Source organism: Erithacus rubecula, assembly GCF_903797595.1.
Source record: "Erithacus rubecula genome assembly, chromosome: 1".
NCBI classification, from domain to species: Eukaryota; Metazoa; Chordata; class Aves; order Passeriformes; family Muscicapidae; genus Erithacus; species Erithacus rubecula.
Genome location: NC_136658.1, coordinates 30,172,559 through 30,182,921, shown reverse-complemented (window position 1 = coordinate 30,182,921; position 10,363 = coordinate 30,172,559). Strand labels below are relative to the sequence as shown.

The 10,363-nt window shown below is 42.4% G+C and overlaps 1 protein-coding gene across 1 annotated transcript in view; it reads left to right on the top strand.

Moving 5' to 3' along the window:
* The first annotated feature begins 9,300 nt into the window (after window positions 1-9,300).
* TENM4 (teneurin transmembrane protein 4) overlaps window positions 9,301-10,363 on the top strand; it is a 587,508-nt gene continuing 586,445 nt past the window's right edge. The window contains exon 1 of the mRNA XM_079300958.1: window positions 9,301-9,462. The gene's annotated coding sequence lies outside the window, so the exon portion shown is untranslated. The remainder of the gene's footprint in view (window positions 9,463-10,363) is intronic.

The window sequence follows — 10,363 nt, the reverse complement described above, 5'->3', positions numbered from 1 at the left end:
TACAGGGTTATAGGATGGACAGGGGGGATTATAACCCTCATTAACAGATGTCAGGTGTCAGACACTCCTGCAGAGAGATGCAGAGGATCAGAAAGGGAAGTACCTTATTTTGCTTTGCAGGTGTGTGTTTAAGTCCTGTTTTGCCTCAAGTAAACTCACAGCAGGCTGGCATAGCTACACATTCAAAAGGGAAAGGGAAAGGAAGGCAGATTTGTCACTAGCTCCATTAGTCCTTTGTGTATTGTCATTTAAAGGCATTCATGTGGCCTTTCCTAATCTCACCCAGTAGGCTCATGAGAGATTTTCTGATGTTTTCTTTACCCAGCCCAATAGGGTAAATGAAGTAGCATATTAAGATTGTAGTCCCTTACCCTGAAAATTATTTGAGTCCGTCCTCTGACAGAGTTACACTCTGAAAATTGCTGGATCAGGCATGATCAGATCTAGCAGGCTACATAGTCCACATCTGGGGATTTCAAATAAGAAAAAATATCAGTTTCAAATGCACTGCTTACTGAGTCCTAAAACCTACCATTTAAGCTCATTTTCTAAATCTGTAATCACTAAATATGAAAAAAACTTCATAGACACACAGAACGACATGGATTGCAAGGAATCTTAATGATCATCTAGTTCTAACCCCAATTCCATGGGCAGGGTACCTGCAACCCTTCTCTGGGGTTTAGTAGTTGTGGTTCACTAGCACAGGTTTTGGACTGGTCTCTGCCACTTTCACAACTGAGTAACAGTCTGTAGAATCAACACCTGTTTTATTTAGCCATTTTATTTTTTTAGATGGCAATTTTTGTAGCATCCTTCCTTTATAGCAACATTGATCCACAATGAGCTACCATGTGAGGTGGGGAATGTAAAGGAAGTGAAAGGTAAAAAGCCTTAATTGAGAGGATTATCACGTGCAGAGTTATTATCACATGCAGATATATTAACAAAATATGGCTCCAGAGGTTGTGGAATTCCTGCCAGGAAAGTGGGTGGGAACCCTTGGTTGAACCCAATTTTCTGCTTAAAAAACTGTTGCTCAGCAAGCATGCTTTGAGCAGTCCTCACTGCTGTATTCATCGGAAGCCTGGACGTTGGGTTGGCTATGCTCACTGCAACAGAGGCAGTTCTGAAATGGAGAGAGGAAAAAGTTTCAGAAAGTAATGTCAATTACTGCATTTTAGAAAGCAATTGTGTTGCTCACAGTTTCATTTAAATTTGTAGCATAGCTATGAAAACATCTCATGATTTTGATGCTGTACATGAAGTTATCATAGCCAAGGGTAACTAGCACAATAAAATAAGCACAGATGCTGCTGGAGCTTTTCAGAACAACTTTCACTCCACACTTTCCAGTAATATGATGCACCTTCAGTATGGAAAGCTTTGTAATCAATCCTTTTGCTTTTCTCTCACTACAAAAGTTCCTCTTAAAAGAACAACAGATCCAATCTTCAAAAATATTTGCTGACTTCTGAAGCATGTTCTCATGCCTTTGAGTTTGAAGTTACAGTAGAAAATTTACTTATGTAGGATGGCAATCCAAATAATCTTATTTTATCTGAAAGTATATAAAGGTCGTATCAAAATTTCATTGGAGTTCTGTCCAAGGAAAAAGAAGTTGCTTGCTTATGAAATTCTATTATAAATGCATTTAACATCTGGTCCTGCAAATGTACATGATTGTTTCTCTGTGACCCCTTGCAATGAATAAAGGCTAGAGATGCAAGTAGAGATGTGCAGGATTATTCCCTTACTTTGTACTTTTTTTTTTTTCTCCCTGTGGCATTTCAATGATAAAAGACCAATTTCTGCCCTTGCTTAACCTCCAGCAACCCCACTGATTTCCTTGTTCATTCCAGATTGTAATGAATGACTTTACACACTGGAGCCCTTTCATTCTTTCCCTTCCAGATTGAGTGTCTCAGCCCAGACAATGGGCCCCTGCCTCCAGGAGTGTGCGACTGAAATAAATCCACTGACTTGAGCAGCCGCGCTCCATCGCGACCCAGAGCCGAGCTGCTTTCCCACACACAAACTTCCATGGAGCACGAGCCAGGGAAGAGCATACAGGTAAGCAGCAATTTTAACTCCTTAGCATGGCTTGTGCTCCTACCAGCCCTGACTCGTGGCTTACACTCATAGGGTATGTATTAAATATCACTGTACTTGCACTAGGCGTATCTATTTGAGATAATTATGGCTATTGGAGTGCTGGTGGGACTCACAGTCTTTAATGCATTTACTCTCCCAGCATCTGATAAAGTGAGGAAGTATTTTTTATCTGCATATGATACAGAGGAAACTGAAGCCTAGATAGTTTTTTTGCCACGCCAGGGAACTGAATCTGGGTTTTCCAAGCTGAACGCTAGCACTCAGTCTGTTGGTCTATCTTGAAATAAGCAGTACAAATAGGCACAGAGAACAGTGCTTCTTGTAAATTGAGGATACTGAACTACTTCACTGATACAGCAGACATGATAAATTGCTACTGTTAAATGAAGTGTTAGGGAATTGTCACGTAGCTACAGAGAGGCCACGCTGTTATTAAGGATGCAAAAAGCATATATTTCAGCTTATTCTTCCATATCCATATTGACTCTGAAGTGCAAATAATAATAAAAACTAAATTTCGCCAGTAAACTAACACAATTTATCTGGAGGACAGGGCAGAAAGCGGGAGCAGAGCTCGATCCCTCCCTGCTTGTGAGTGGTGACGTGTCAGCTGATGGAGGCAGCCCAGGCAGGAGGCAGGGAATATTGATGCTACTTGCTGTTCTGGTGAGGATTCCGTGAGACAGGCTTGGGGTTGAGCCCTAAAAAGTTAACAAGGATTGGAAATGTGTATCAGAACCAGTCATTTTACTCAGATCTGCTGTGTCAATACCACAAGATCACCTTTTCCTCTGTAATCATACAATAATGTGGGTACTTTTCCATCTCAGAAGTCAATGGTTGGTTCAACACGTGAAAAGGAGATACCAGAATGAAGGTACTGGGGAAGCTGGGGCTTTATTCTACTGGCTCAGATGCTGCCAGATGTTATTCTCTAAAGGGCAAAGATGTCTCCAGGTTGGTTCTTTTAGTAAGACCGAGACTCTCTACGATTGAAATAACAGGCTTTTCATTTCCCAAGAGAATCTGGCATATGAATGGGACTATTGTTATGAATTCTGCTATTGCACAGGTGTAAATCCGGAGTGATCACAAAGTTACTCTAGATACGTTGACTTGTTGGAGAATTAAGATATATCACACATGCATCTAAACCAGAAGACTTCATCAGGAAAAAAGTCTTCTTCATGATGAGATTATGGCTTGAAAAAGGTTGCAGATTGGCCTTCTAAGTTTTATTTTATATTGTTTGATATGCTCCAGTATCTCATTGTAATTTAATGGCAATTTCTATTCACACAGCTATTCTAAATAGGTTCTTATATGTACCTATTACCTTGGTAGCCAGGTTTCTATATCAAATCCTGAACATTCCATTATTATTAAAAATATAAAAGTCATAAATTCCATCTGTTTTGTACAGTGAGGTGAACAAAATTGGATGTGAAGTCACAGTGTGGTAATAGGGTAATTATTTTTTGGAGGTTCTTCTAATATACTTATGGTCAATTGTATGAAGATGTATTATATTGCAGTTGTTCAGGACTGTTTTATCATGTGCTTGAGAAATATTCCAACCTATCCCTGATGAAAAAAACCCATGCTTTAGATTTTTAGGGAGGAATATATGTTTTTGAAAAGGTGTAATTTGATCCTCTGAGCAATTTATACCGTTCTTGACATGATCTACACCTTCTTGGTGAAGATTTTTCTTCTTCCTAAGACACGACTGGAATTTCTGGTGATAAGAGAGACATCATTCTATTTCAGTAGACAGAATGAACCAGCATTTCATTTGAAGTTCACTTCATATGGTATATACAGGATGTTTACACAATCCCAGAACACTTAATTCAAGAACAATTGTCTTCCATGGAAGCGGCCTCCTGAAATGTTTTTCATAGTTTAAAAAAAGAAAAAAAACCAAGGGACATATTTACAGAGTTAAAATATAAACAATGCATAGGGAAAAAGAATGTAATAGGCTTAGGAAAAGGGGAATAGAGACCTGTAAGCTTACAGGACCTTCCACCTAACTGCCTATAAATAATTGTCTTGTGCATATTACCCACATCAGAGCATGGTCTATAAGCCTGGATGTCAGCTGCAGAGCTCAGCTGCTGTTTGTAAATGGTATTAACTGTGCTCTTGCTTTTTCTGTGCTTAACTGTATATAGTTTTGTTTTATTGGCACTGTACTGTAAGCATATTCTGCACTATGCAAATATAAGAGCTGAGAAGCATATGGGCCGAATCCTGCAACATTCACTCAGGCAAATGGCCAATTCACTTGATAGGAACTTTTCCTGAGTAAGCAGTCAGAGCAGAGTCTCAGCTCCATCATATGCCTCTGCTTGTTTCCAGGTATGACAACAGACTTTGGTGCTTTGCAAGGAAGGAAAGAAAGGGCATAAGACGCAGGATGGTGGGTAGATGCTCAGTTCTGTTCTTCTCCAGACTTAAGATCCACTGTGAAGCTACCAATGACACAGTCAGTATAGAATGACCCTCTCCAGCCTTTTGCAGCCTGATAAAAATCTGCTAATGAAAGGCCCTTACAAAAGGAAAGTCTTCAGGATGAGAGGAAAGGGCCTCAAGTTGTGCCAGGAGAGGTTTAGACTACATACTAGGAAAAATTTCTTCACTGAAAAGTGATCAGATATGGGAACAGGCTGCCCAGGGAAGTGGAGATCACCATCCTCAGAAGTGTTCAAAAGACTTGTGGAGGTGGCACTTGAGGACATGGTTTACTGGTGGATTTGACAGTGTTGGGTCAAGAGTTGATCTTTTCCAATCTTAAAAATTCTGTGTTTCAATATGATAAATGTGATAACATTTCTCCATCCCCAATCTGAACCTCATCTCATGGTACCAGTAGTGGAGACATCCCTTTAGTCAATGCAAGCAGATTTGAGCTGTTGGAATTCAGGAGTGAGAAGAAAGATGAGGGAAATCCTGCTTTTGATAAAGAGCACCAGTGATTTCTGCTCCACCACACTGTTCAAGAGCTTTGTCAAAGAGGCATAACTCAAAGTGGGAACTTCAGGATTCAGCTCTGCATCCAGCTCTGGTTCAGACCTGCCATCTATCACACAGAAATGGAGTTTAACCCCTTAACCATATAGGTGGCTAAAAGCTCTGTCCCATTTACTGCTCTCTGTATATTACATGGCCCAAGCTGTGGCAGCAAGCACAATGTGTTGTGGATCCAGGTCCAAGTCCTACAAAACCTCACAGAGGTGCTTTTCTTAATTGACTCCAATTTTGTCCACACTGGCCCTCACAGCTTGATATGTACCAGGGAAGCTGGATTTCTTTGATCTAGCTACCATGGGAACCAGTGCAGCACTGATGCCATAGCACACATTTCAGCAGGATCCCCACATAGACCCTGGTTACACACCTGGGGCTGCTAAAGTGTGTTGAACACTGGACTGTGTGTTCCCAGTGCTAATATATTCCCTAATAGCTTCACTAATATTAGCAGTGGTACCCATATCTTTCTTTCTCCTGCAGCCATTTCTTTCAGTGGGGCCTGATTGGAAACTTAAGCTGCAGCCCTTAATCATGTTCCTCATCCTCATCCTCATGCCCCTTTTTAAACAAAATAGCTTATTCAAATAGAGCTTAAAGGTCAAACACTCCAGACCTGGTTTTGCAAACCCTTCTGTACATGGCTTTTCCTCTTGTGTTAATAAAAAAAGAAAAAAAAAAAAAAAAAGAAAAAAAAAATCTCATCAGGAAATGTTGCCAAAAAGGGTTTAATTACAGAAATCATTTTGCACCCTATGGAGAAAGCATGAAGAATGGCATATTTCCACATTTGAATTGCACATTCATCAAGAATAGAGTGATTTCCCCTTAAGAATGTTCTGGAGTAGTAGAAAAGAGCATTGAACCCTGGGGTGTGTATTTTATAGTCTCTGAAAGGCAAATGGATTCACTTCCATTGATTAAAATATATGGGTTTTCCCTCTGGATTATTCTCCTGGATGTAGGAAAAAAATTTAAATATTTAGTAGTGGCTGTCAAGCAGCACAGCCCCTTAGGAAATGACTCCACTAAGGCAGAGGGCTCACCAAACCAACTTCTGCTGAACTTGGCCAGCAAGAAGCCTTTGACCACCAGAGGTTGATACTTTTTTTGCTTGATGAATGGGAACTTTACAAAAGGTGTTTCCATCGTTTTGTTGTAGCGAATGTCAACATGGAAACACAAGCAGGCGTTGGGAGCACTAAGTGCTAATTGGAGTGGCAGCTCCAGGAGTTGTTGTTCTTGCTCTCTGACACACAAGGTCCAACAGGCTCATGCATCACTCTTGTCATTCACCTTCTTGTGCCACAGATGTGGCTTCTTTACAAACTCTTGGCAAACAGCACGTGGAGGAGAAATTGACCCGATAGTCACTGTTCTCAAAGTGCAAAGTTGCTGGGGTGCAGGACACAGGCACAACGTGGCAGGCTGATGAACAATGATGCTTTGAATGTACATCTTCAGAAAATGTGCTCCAAATTGGTATGCAGCACACCTCTGTGACCACAGTAATTTACTGTGAATTGAAGCAGGAGCTGGATTTTCCTAAGCAAAGTCACTTTTTCCCATTAAATTACTATTGTTCTTTTTTTTTCCAGGAGCATTATTGTCTAGTTCTGTTAACAGAGAAAGGCCAATTACACAAACACTGCTGACCTGTTAAACTTGAATTTACCTGCCAGAATTCAAAAAAACAGCATTCAAATAAACCCCACTTGGGTTTACTGATTTTCTCTTAATAATGTCACTTGAGTTTAAAAAAAAAAAATGTCTGGGGTGAATAGGTGTATCAACTGAGTGTTTCAAACTGCAGGAAAGTAACACAAACTGTAAGAGCACTAAGAACAAGAAAAAGTTATATGTAATTGGAAGAGAAGATGTTCCATTTCCTTTCTAAAATCAAATGCAAACTGCTCATGTGACTGATTTAGTATTGAACAAGAGAGGAAAAATTGCTTCTTGGCATTTAAATGGAAATGTTTCTTGTTCTGAAATTTTGGAAGCTTGCATACTGTATGATTTTTGAAAGGCTTATACAATTACCATTGAATTTAGATGAAGTCTATTCCTAACAATATATATATTTCTCAGTTAAACTTTTTCCTTCCGGAGACCTAAATTACCTTTGTCTAGAGTCTAGATTCCTGATGTGGAATATATTCCAGAGGTAATAAGGCCAATGCAAATATATTTCATTTTTAATATGCATGTCTGAAAAAAAACCCCAGTGAACAGCAGCAGCTGTTTTGCAAAGCAGACCTTTATGTCGAGGACTCTGCTGTTTTAGGATGATGTTCTGATTTGCTGTGCACCTTTTTACAGTGATTTCTGGATTTGGAATAAAACACATATCTTACTTCTTGCTTCCCATGAAGGCTAGAAATTTTAGGGCATGAGAAAAAGGCAGACCACAGAAAACTCACACCTGGCTGACTTAAAGGTATGCCATGAAGAGGATGACTCCCATGTAGTTCAAAGCACTGCATGAAGTACTGCAGTCCATTATGTTCAGCACTCCTTTACAATGAGGTTTTAGGGCTGAATCCAGTGTGACTCCAAGATTTGTGATGTCAACACAAGCCCTGTAGAGAATGTTGCTGAAAAGTTTTGTAAGAGTAAATTTTGAGGAGGGACTGAAAAGAGAAAAATGTGATTATTTGGTGAATGAGAAAATTATAGGCTGAGTGTAAATGGCAATGGGTGATATATCCTGACAGGGATAAGTTATTGAGGACATGCCCAAGGTCAGGCAATGAAGCAGTAGCAGGGCCTGACAGAAACAGCATAACCCTTTCTTTCTTCAGAGCATTTTGAATAGCAGTATTAAGAAGCCCTAATTTCTTGTCACTACTGTCAAAAAAAATTTAAAGACAGATAAAACCAAAACAATCCCCCCTCCCTCCAATAAATAAAAGGTAGAAACCGGTAGCAATGATCTTCCTCCTCAAGAAGAGCTAACCTTAAATCTTGCAGGCTTTCTTTCTGAGAATTTGATTTTAATTATCAAACAGCACAAATCTGTTAAAAAAAAAAAAAAAAAAGTTTAAAAATAGTAATAATAACTGTTAATGATAGTGATGCCATCTCCTGACACCACTGTGGATGATGTTCCCTGACCCCAAAAGCGAAACATGCAAGCTGTCTAACTAGAGGCCCAGGAGAAAGAGAGGTTTCCTGCTCTTGCATTTCCTGCAATGTGTGCTGAAACTGAGAAGAGCCAGAAGAGTCAAAACATGAAAGCACCAACTGAGGCAGATCTCCACTTTCTTGTTGTCTCCATCCTGATCCCCACTCCATTCTCATGCTAAAGCCAATGCTATTCCAACCCATCCCCATGCCCATATATCTGCCCAAGGCGACTCCATTCCTATTGTACTCAAGCACATCCTCTCCTGTCCCTATTACCTTCTCATTCTAATGTCCACACTTGATCCATCTCATCACCATGCCCATATATCTGCCCATGCTCACATCAGGTCCATCCCCTCCCCACAGCCCTGTCCATCCCTTCTCCATGCCCAAATCCCCTTCCTGCCCATGCCATGCCCTTGCCCTTCTCCCAATGCCCGTGCCATGCCTATGTCTGTCCTCCCCTGATCCATGCCTATGCCACCACTGCATCGTGCCCATGCCGGTGCCTATTCCCATCTCATGCCAATGTCTGTGTTCCCCCATGCCCGTGTCCATGTACATCCCTGGCCCGTGTCTATTCCATGCCCATGTCCGTATTTTCCTCAGCCCCACGTCCATGCCTGTGTCCCCCCGGCCCCGTGCCTGTGCCGTGCCCATGCCCATGCCGCCCCACGCCTGTTCCCACCCCGTGCCCCTCTCCACGCATCCGTGGCCGTGTCCGAGCTGCTCCCACGCCGCCGGGGTGGGCAGCGCCAGCCGCATGTGCGCCTGTCATTCCAGCCGGGAGCGCCGGCTCCTGCCTCCCATTCATGTAACCTGTGTGTGTCTCTCTTTCTCTCTGTGTGTAACAGCGAGAGGGAGAGAGCGAGCGAGGCACCGACAGAGGGAGGAGGAGGGGGGAAGCTTTAAATAAAGCCTTTGGATTGCAGCTGCTTATTTTGGGCAGTCCTACCAGGACGATTCCTGTCAGGAAAGAAGCTGGACCAGTCGCTGTTCTTTTTTTTTTTTTTTTTTTTTTTTTAAATTTTTATTTTTTTTTAATTTTGGTTTTGATTTTTGGGGGTGGCAGCGGTGAATCTCTGAGCTGCCTGCGGAGATGAGCTCCGGTGTCTGCCTGTAGTTTCCACTTTGGGATCGCTGGACAGAGAAGTGGCATTTCGGTGGGGGGAAGCTGCAGACATGGTAAGCTTCTCTTTTTCATCTGAAAAGTGCATTTATGCCGTAGACTCTCCTAAATTTTCCCTTCCCCCTTCCCTCTCCCCACCAAACAGCCAGGCACACAGGCTGGGGCTGGGGAGAAGCTCCCTGAATCCCTGGCTTTCCCTCCCCAGCATCCATCCTTCCCTCCTGCCCAGCTCCCTGCCCTCCCCTCGCACAGTTTGCAGCAATTCGGAGGGACGCGAAGATGCTGCGGGAAGCTCCGGGCTGGGGCGAGGAGGATCAGGCACCCCCAGACTGCCAAAACCTTGCTTCAGGGTATGTTTGGAGTGGATTCTGCCTTCCCAGCTTCCCCCTCCCCGAGCCTTCCCTCTGCACCCCGAGCGGTGCGGCTGTGCTGGGGGAAGGCAGCAGTGCAGATTGGGAGGCACTGGAGCAAGGATGCAGCTTTAAGATCAATCGGTGTTATTTATGTAATAGTAAAAGCAGGGAGGAGAGGAGGCAGAAAAAGACAGAATAAGAAAGAAGTGCCTTGGTATTTCTCAGCTCACTAGGCTCCTTTGGCTCTGTCTGAACCCCCATACTCATGACCTGCTGCAGGGTGGTGCGTGGTGGGTGTGTGTGTGTGTGTGTGTGTGTGTGTGTGTGTGTGTATGTTTACATTTGGATCCGTGGTAGAATCGGGGGTGAGAATGGGGTCTCTCATTTTCCAAGGAAAGGTGGGTTTGACTCCAAAAAAAAAAAACAACAAAACAAAACAAAAAAAAACAACCCCAAAAAAGGGGAAAAAAAAATAAATGCGCTTGACTGCAAGTTGAGTGACAAGTCTGTTTCTTAGGCATTAAATGTTAAAGCCCTGCTTCCAGCCATGCCCTGCCAGGATTAAAAGATCGCCCAAATAGCGTGGTGTTGGAGAAGGATGCTG